Source organism: Palaemon carinicauda, chromosome 3 (genome assembly GCF_036898095.1).
Source record: "Palaemon carinicauda isolate YSFRI2023 chromosome 3, ASM3689809v2, whole genome shotgun sequence".
NCBI lineage: Eukaryota > Metazoa > Arthropoda > Malacostraca > Decapoda > Palaemonidae > Palaemon > Palaemon carinicauda.
This window is the reverse complement of record NC_090727.1, coordinates 109,619,836-109,629,835: the sequence shown is the minus strand read 5'-3', so window position 1 is coordinate 109,629,835 and position 10,000 is coordinate 109,619,836.

Here is a 10,000-nt window from a genome sequence, read left to right as displayed (position 1 = left end):
AACGATAAATAAATAATAACAATAATAAATAAATAGCAACAATAATAAATAACAAATGAAAATAACAATAAATAAAAACAAAATTATATAAATAGAATACAATAAAAGATAAATAATAAAACTAAGTAATAATAAATAATAATAATAATAATAATAATAATAATAATAATAATAATAATAATAATAATAATAATAATAATAATAATAATAATAATAATAATAATAACCAATTTCAAATCTCACAGCAGTTCACAGCAAAAATTTATAGTGGTTGAAAACCTTCACAATTAAAATATGTATTCTCGAGTTGTGATTTCAAAAACACAATTCAAAATATCGATATTTGTATCCATAAAATATGTATGATGGCAAAAAAAAAAAAAAAAAAAAAAAAAAAAGGGAAACACCCTAAACCTATGAAGTCCTTTGGGTGAAAAGTGAACTTCCACTACGTGTTTAATTAGACGAACAAAACTTTGCAGATAGAAAGGATAATTTTGAATGGAATTTAAGCTTAGGATATCAGGACTTCACTAATGAAAAAAAAATAAATAAAATAAAACAAAAAAAAAATAAACAGAATCTAAATAGAACTTAAGCCATGCTAATCCCTTCTTCTCTCTTTATATACAAGAGGTCTTTTTATATATGGACCTACATATTGTCGCCAACTGTAACAAACCCTCTACAAATCTTTTGACCGATAGACGAGTGCTAGCTATTATTCCCACGAGGAATTTGGATAGAGATGATAAAAGTAAGGAAAAATAAAATGATGAAGTTAATGAAAAGGGAAAGTCTGGACAACCTGTGAAACCCAGAAAGACAAATCCTCTCAAGCCTTTTATCCCACAGTGAAATATTTTGTTTGCGATATTAATTTTCTTTATTCTTTTCAGCCTTACAGTTTCTCCTCATTGTCTTCCTTTCCTCAATTTTGTATTCAGTTAAAGTTGTTGCATGGAAAATACCAACGATGTTTATAGCAGGAATATCGTTATTAAGAAACTTCTCTTTTACAAAATACAACAAGTCGGGATATTCCCTACATTTGGCAATGCTGATTGAAATATTGCGGCCACTAATAATGTAGGGTTTTATTTATAACTGCATCGTAGTCATATTAAGCACTAGCTCTTTTTCAGAGCTAGTACTCTCAAAAATATTAAGTGGTCAAAGAGCACCTAATGCTGACAGTAACCTAGTCAGTAAACATTGTGACCAATATCTTGATTATGGTCCTTGAAATAAGAATATTTTATATAATATTTTCCACATATAACAAAAAATTCATAAGATTTTATAGATATACTTGAATATTATTTATAAGGTATTATTTTCAATATTTATTTTTTAAAGGAAATGATGAAAATAGATTTATTACAGCAATGCAAGTGTTCAAAATAATTTTCTTATTCCTGAGCTAGATATCAATCTCCGGCACCGTCGTTCAGTTAGTTGTTATGAATGTTGCATAAGATTTTTCATAGCTGGCCATCCTTTGCATTTAAATCTTCAAAGACAGTACCATCCTGCTCGTAATCCTAGTTATTAGTAATATTCATACAGTCTCCTTCAAAAGGCTTAATACTAAACAGTATTCTAAAAGTTTTATTCCAGCGATTGCAGATTGTGGAATGATCTCTTTAATCAGGGAATGTCATCGAATGTTTATATGTTGAACAGGCTGACACAATGGGCTCTCATGGTTTATCTATGAAAGTATTTTAATTTTACTATTCTTAAAATATTTTATTTCAATTATTCATTATTTCTCTTGTATTTTATTATTTTCTATCCTCACTGGGATATTTTTCCTTACTGCACCCTTTGTGCTTAAAGCATCCTGCTCTCTCCAATTAGGTTTGCGGCGCAGCTAATAATAATAATAATAATAATAATAATAATAATAATAATAATAATAATAATAATAATAATAATAATAATAAAATGATAAAAATAAATATAATAAAATAATAGAATAATAAAATAAAAAAAATAATAAAGAAATAATAAAAACAATAATTATATAATAAAAAAACAATAATAATAAAATAATAATAATAAAATAATAAAATATCAATGATAATAAAATAATGAAATAACGATCAATAAATAATAACAACAATAAATAAATAACAACAATAATAAATAACACATGAAAATAACAATAAATAAAAACAAAATTATATAAATAAAATAATAAAAAATAAATAATAAAACTAAGTAATAATAATAATAATAATAATAATAATAATAATAATAATAATAATAATAATAATAATAATAATAATAATAATAATAAAAATAATAATAATAATAATAATAATAACCAATTTCAAATCTCACAGTAGTTTACAGCAAGAATTTATAGGGGTTGAAAATATTCAAAATTAAAATATATATTCTCGAGTTGTGATTTTAAAAACACAAATCAAAATATCGACATTTGTATCCATAAAATATGTATGATGATTAAAAAAAAAATAAAATAAGAAATAAAAAAAGGGAAACACACTAAACCTATAAAGTCCTTTAGGTAGAAAGTAAACTTTCAATAAGTGTTTAATTAGACGAACAAAACTTTGCAGAGGGAAAGGATAATTTTGAATGGAATTTAAGCTTACGATATCAGGACTTCACTAATTAAAAAAAAAGAAATCAGAATTGAAATAGAACTTAAGCCATGCTAATCCATTCTTCTCTCTTCAAATACAAGAGGTCTTTTTATATGTGGACCTACATATTGTCGCCAACTGTAACAAACCCTCTACGAATCTTTTGACCTATAGACGAGTGCTAGCTATTAACCCCTCGAGGACTTTGGATAGAGATGATAAAAGTAAGGAAAAAGGAAATGATGAAGATAATGAAAAGGAAAAGCCTGGACAACTGTGAAACCCAGAAAGACAAATCCTCTCAAGCCTTTTATCCCACAGTGAAATATTTTGTTTGCGATATTATTTTTCTTTATTCTTTTCAGCCTTACACTTTCTCCACTCTGTCTTCCTTTCCTCAATTTTTTATTCAGTTAAAGTTGTTGCATGGAAAATACCAACGATGTTTATAGCAAGAATATCATTATTAAGAAACTTCTTTTACAAAATACAACAAGTCGGGATATTCCCTACATTTGGCAATGCTGATTGAAATATTGCGGCCACTAATAATGTAGGGTTTTATTTTTAACTGCACCGTAGTCATATTAAGCACTAGCTCTTTTTCAGAGCTAGTACTCTCAAAAATATTAAGTGGTCAAAGAGCACCTAATGCTGACAGCAACCTAGTCAGTAAACATTGTGACCAATATCTTCATTATGGTTCTTGAAATAAGAATATTTTATGTAATATTTTCCACATATAACAAAAAAATCATAAGATTTTATAGATATACTTGAATATTATTTATAAGGTATTATTTTCAATATTTATTTTTTAAAGGAAATAATGAAAAAAGATTTATTAAATCAATGCAAGTGTTCAAATTAATTTTCTTATTCCTGATCTAGATATCAATCTCCGGCACCGTCGTTCAGTTAGTTGTTATGAATGTTGTATAAGGTTTTTCATAACTGGCCATCCTTTGCATTTAAATCTTCAATGACAGTACCATCCTGCTCGTAATCCTAGGTATGCAGTTATTAGTAATATTCATACAGTCTCCTTCAAAAGGCTTAATACTAAACAGTATTCTAAAAGTTTTATTCCAGCTATTGCAGATGGTGGAACGATCTCTTTAATAAGGGAGTGTCATCGAATGTTTATATGTTGAACAGGCTGACACAATGGTCTCTCATGGTTTATCTATGAAAGTATTTTAATGTTGTTACTGTTCTTGAAATATTTTATTTCAATTATTCATTATTTCTCTTGTATTTTATTATTTTCTATCCTCACTGGGATATTTTTCCTTACTGCACCCTTTGGGCTTAAAGCATCCTGCTCTCTCCAATTAGGTTTGCGGCGCAGCTAATAATAATAATAATACTAATAATAATAATAATAATAATAATAATAATAATAATAATAATAATAATAATAATAATAATAATGACAATTATCGTAATGATAATAAAATAATAAAATGATAAAAATAGATATAATAAAATAATAGAATAAAAAAAATAAAGAAATAATAAAAACAAATAATTATATAATAAAATAACAGTAATAATAAAATAATAAAATAACAATAACAATAAAATAAAATATCAATGATAATAAAATAATAAAATAACGATAATAAATAACAACAATAATACATAAATAACAACAATAATAAATAACAAATTAAAATAACAATTAACAAAAACAAAATTATATAAGTAAAAATAAAAATAACAAAAATAAATAATAAAACTAAGTAATAATAAATAATAATAATATATAATAATAATTAATAATAATAATAATAATAATAATAATAATAATAATAATAATAATAATAATAATAACCAAATTCAAATCTCACGGTAGTTTACAGCAGGAACTTATATGGGTTGAAAACCGTCACAATTCAAATATATATTCTCGAGTTGTGATTTCAAAAACACAATTCAAAATATCGTCATTTGTATCCATAAAATATGTATGATGGTAAAAAAAAAAAAAAAGAAAAAAAAATCAGCCAAAAGTGTGGGATTTTCCTTTGGATAGTGAGTGACTGAGCCATCTGGTTTAAGTAAAGGAGGAACTGTTGCATCTACACCAAAGAGTGCAGATTTAAGGGTAGACCACCATTTATGTTCCTGAGTTGTACCAGAAAGGGTTTCTTTTATGGTTAAATTGTACTTTTCAGTTGAGGCATAAACTCTGAGAAAAAGCTCGAAGCTGAATATAGTTGTTCCAGGTCAAATCTGATTTGTTACCCTTCCAAAGAAAATAGGCCTCCTGCTTCTCCAAATAAGCACGTCTACAATCATCATTGAACCACGGTTTGTCCTTCACTCGGTACATTAGCACACGAGAAGGGATACGCCTATATATCAATTATGTTGACTAGATTCTCATTCAATGGGACAACAGGATCTACACTATTATATAATTGTGACCAATTCAACCAGAAAAGATCATGCAAAATCCCATTCCAGTCTGCTTGGGATTTCATATAAATTTTACAAGAGTATGATATATCAGGGACAGGCTGCCCAGTCTTCACTACTAATGAAATCAAGGTATGATCAGATGTCCCGACTGGAGAACCAACTTTACTAGATATAACGCCAGGAAACTCAGTGTATACGAGGTCCAAGCAATTACCAGACCTGTGAGTAGCTTCATTTATGATTTGCTCACAGCCTGATTCAGAGGCAAAGTCTAAAGCTCTTAAGCTATGGCGATCGGTAGGAGAGATAGAACTTAACCACTCCCTGTGGTGAGCATTAAAATCACCAACAAAGACAAAAGAAGCCTTTCTATCATCTTCTTGTATCTTAACCATAATGGTAGAAGACAATCGAAGATAGAATCATCCATGTTTGGATTCCGTTAGATCGAACACAAATAAAAGATGTTATACCTGCCACAAACTTTTTTACCTGAATCTCATGATATCACATTGATAGCAGGACTTATGAGAAGCAGGGTACTCGGTCCTAATATACACCGCCATTCCCCTGGCCGTAAGGATGGCATCACGTTTCAACAGTATTGGCTTTTTAAAATCAGTTATATGGAGCTCAGATGAGTGCCTCAGATTAGAAACCAAAGTTTTTGAGCACAAAACCATATCATGTGCGTGTGGTATATATATGATATATACAACACTCTCCCACACATATATATTGCCGTTTTCGTAAAAAGAAAAATAATAATGATAATATAAATCCATAATGATAGGTATTCAGTCAATACCTAGATTCTTTCTTGTAGTGATTTTTATATGGCGTATCGAATTATTATTATTATTATTATTATCATTATTATTATTATTATTATTATTATTATTATTATTATTATTATTACTTTTTCTCATTATTATCACTATAATTTCAGTTATTATTATTATTATTATTATTATTATTATTATTATTATTATTATTATTATTATTATTATTATTATTATTATTAATTTTAAATCAATTAAGATATTATTCATATGAGAGCAAGTCTATATCTTCATTAAAATGTTCATTATCACTTCAGTTAAAAATAAAATCATTAAAATATATCGGCTGATACACAGGTACATAGATAGAGAGAAAGATTGATAAATGCTCAGATAGATAGACTTATAGATATATAGATAGGTAGATATAGATAGATAAATATATACAAATATAGATAGATATACAGATAGATAAATAGATAGGTAGAGATAGATAGATGGATAGGTAGATAGATAGTTATATACAAAGATAGATAGATAGATAGAGAGATACACAGGTAGATATATAGATAGATAGGTAGAGATAGATAGATAGATAGATAACTAGATAGATAGGTAGAGATTGACAGATAGATAGATAGAGATACAAAGATAGATAGATAGATATTTAGATAGATAGATAGATGCACAAATAGATAGATATATAGATAGATAGATAGATAGAGAGATAAGATAGATAGATATAAATAGATAGATAGATGAGCAGATAGATAGATAGATAGATGCGCAGATAGATAGATAGATAGGTACAGATAGATAGATAGTTGGATATATACAAAGATAAATAGATATTTAGACAGATAGGTAGATATATAGGTACATAAAGATAGCTAGATAGATAGGTATATATTATTCATTTGTACGCACGTTCCATATACATTTGTAACATAATATGAATTCATATTGTCTCTGTGTTTCAGCCCTTTAATGAAATGCAATTAATGAGGAAAAAAATTAATAATAATAATAATGTTCATCATAATAATAATAATAATAATAATAATAATAATAATAATAATAATAATAATAATAATAATAATAATCAGACTGAAATGCAATTTCTTTCTTTTTTCGGCAAGGAAGAAAAAAATGAGATATAAATAGAAGTTCCAAATCAAAATTTCTTGGGACACCGGTAGCCATACGGAATCGTCGTTCTCGTCCGATCAGCGGAGTTAAGCAGCGTTGGGTATGTTCAGGACTTGGATTGTTGGACCGCCTTGGAACACCTGATGCCTTCATCATCGCGATATCAGTGGTCAATATATACGTGTGTGTGCGTGTGGTATATATATATAATATATACGACACTCTCCCACACATATATATATATTGCCGTTTTCGTAAAAAAAAATATATATATAAATCCATAATGATAGGTATTCAGTCAATAGCTAGATTCTTTCTTATTGTGATTTTTAAAGGGCGTATCAAGTAATTATTATTATTATTATTATTATTATTATTATTATTATTATTATTATTATTATTATTTTTATTATTATTATTATTTTCATTACTTTTTCTCATTATTATCACTACAATTTCTTTTTTATTATTATTATTAATTCTAAATCAATTAAAATATTATTCATATGAGAGCAAGTCTATATCTTCGTTAAAATGTTCATTATCACTACAGTTAAAAATGAAATCATTAAAATATTTCGGCTGGTACACAGTTACATAGATAGATAGATAGAGAGATAGATAGATGCTCAGATAGATAGACAGATATATATATATAGATAGGTAGATATATATAGATTGATATATACAAAGATAGATAGATAGATAGATAGATAAATAGATAGGTAGAGATAATTAGATGGATAGGTAGATAGATAGATACATGCACAGATAGATAGATAGATAGATAGGTAGAGATAGATATATACATAGATAGATAGATAGATAGAGATGGATAGATTGATATATAGATAGATAAACAGATATTTAGATACATAAAGATAGATAGTTAGAGATAGATGGATAGGTAGAGATATATAGATAGATAGATAGAAAGATATATAGATGGATAGATAGATATATAGAGATAGATAGATAGATAGGCAGAGATAGATAGATAGATAGAGATAGATAGATAGATAGAAATATACAAAGATAGATAGATAGGTAGATAGAAAGGTAGAGATAGATAGATAGATAGATAGATAGATATAGATATATAGGTAGATAGATAGATAGAGGCAGAGATAGATAGATAAAAAGATAGATATAGATAGATGGGCAGATAGATACATATATAGAAAGATAGATACACAGATAAATAAATATATAGATAGATAGATAGATATATAGATGCAGATAGATAGATAAATATTTAGGTAGAGATAGATAGATTGATAGATAGATAGGGATAGATAGATAGATAGGGATAGATAGATAGATAGGAAGAAATATATAGATATATATATATATATATATATATATATATATATATATATATATATATATATATATATATATATATATATATATATATATATATATATATATATGATAGATAGGTAGATAGATAGATGCACAGATTTATAGATGGATAGATAGATAGAAAGATATGTAGAGATAGATAGATAGATAGAAACAAAGACAGATAGATAGACAGGTAGAGATATATAGATAGATACATATATAGATAGATAGATAGATAGAGATAGAGAGATAGTCAGAAAAATAGATATAGATAGATAGATGCACAGATACATAGATAGACAGATAGGTAGAGATAGATAGATAGCTATATACATAGATAGATAGATTGATGGATACATAGGTAGGAAGATATATATATATATATATATATATATATATATATATATATATATATATATATATATATATATAGATGAAAATATACACAGATAGATAGATAGGTAGATATAGACAGATATATAGATAGATAGAGATATACAGATATATATAGAGATAGATAGATAGGTAGATAGATAGATAGATAGATGCACATATAGATAGATAGATAGTTAGATAGACAGATAGATAGATAAAAATAGATACACATATAGATATAGATAGACAGATAGATACAAAGATAGATAGATAGATAGAAAGACTGATATATACATAGATATAAAGAGAGATAGACAGCTATAGATAGATAGGTAGATAGATAGATAAATGCACAGATAGATATATATATAGATATATAGATAGATAGGTAGAGATAGATAGATAGATATATAGATAGTTATATACAAAGATAGAGAGATAGATAGAGAGATACACAGGTATATAGATAGATGGATAGGTAGAGATAGATAGATAGATAGATAACTAGATATATAGGTTGAATTTGATAGATAGATAGATAGAGAGATACAAAGATAGATAGATAGATAAAAATAGATAGGCAGATAGATAGATGCATCGATATACAAATAGATAGATAGAGAAATAGATAGATATATAGATGGGTAGAGATATATAGAGAGATTTTTAGATAGAGATAGATAGATATATAGATACACAGATAGATATATAGATAGATAGATCGATAGATAGATAGATAGATATATGCACAGATAGATAGATAGATAGATAGGTAGAGATAGATAGATAAATACATAGATAGATAGAGAGAGATAGATAGATATATCGATAGAGATGAATAGATAGGTGATAGATAGCTAGATGAACAGATAGAGAGATAGATAGATAGATTTGTAGAGATAGATAAATAGATAGAGAGATACACACATGTATAGATAGATAGATAGATAGATAGAGATAGATATATAAATAGGGAGAGATTGATAGATGGATATATAGAGAGATACAAAGATAGATAGATAGATAGGTAGATATATAGATGGACACATAGATAAATAGATAGATAGATATAGATAGATATAGCTAAAGAGTCTTTTCTACCCTTACCAAGAGGAAAGTGGCCACTGAACAATTACACATACACATATAGCCTAAGCATGTGCATATTATCATAAATTAAAATGTGTATATATATATATATATATATATATATATATATATATATATATATATATATATATATATATATATCTGTGTATATATACTGTATATATATATATATATATATATATATATATATAT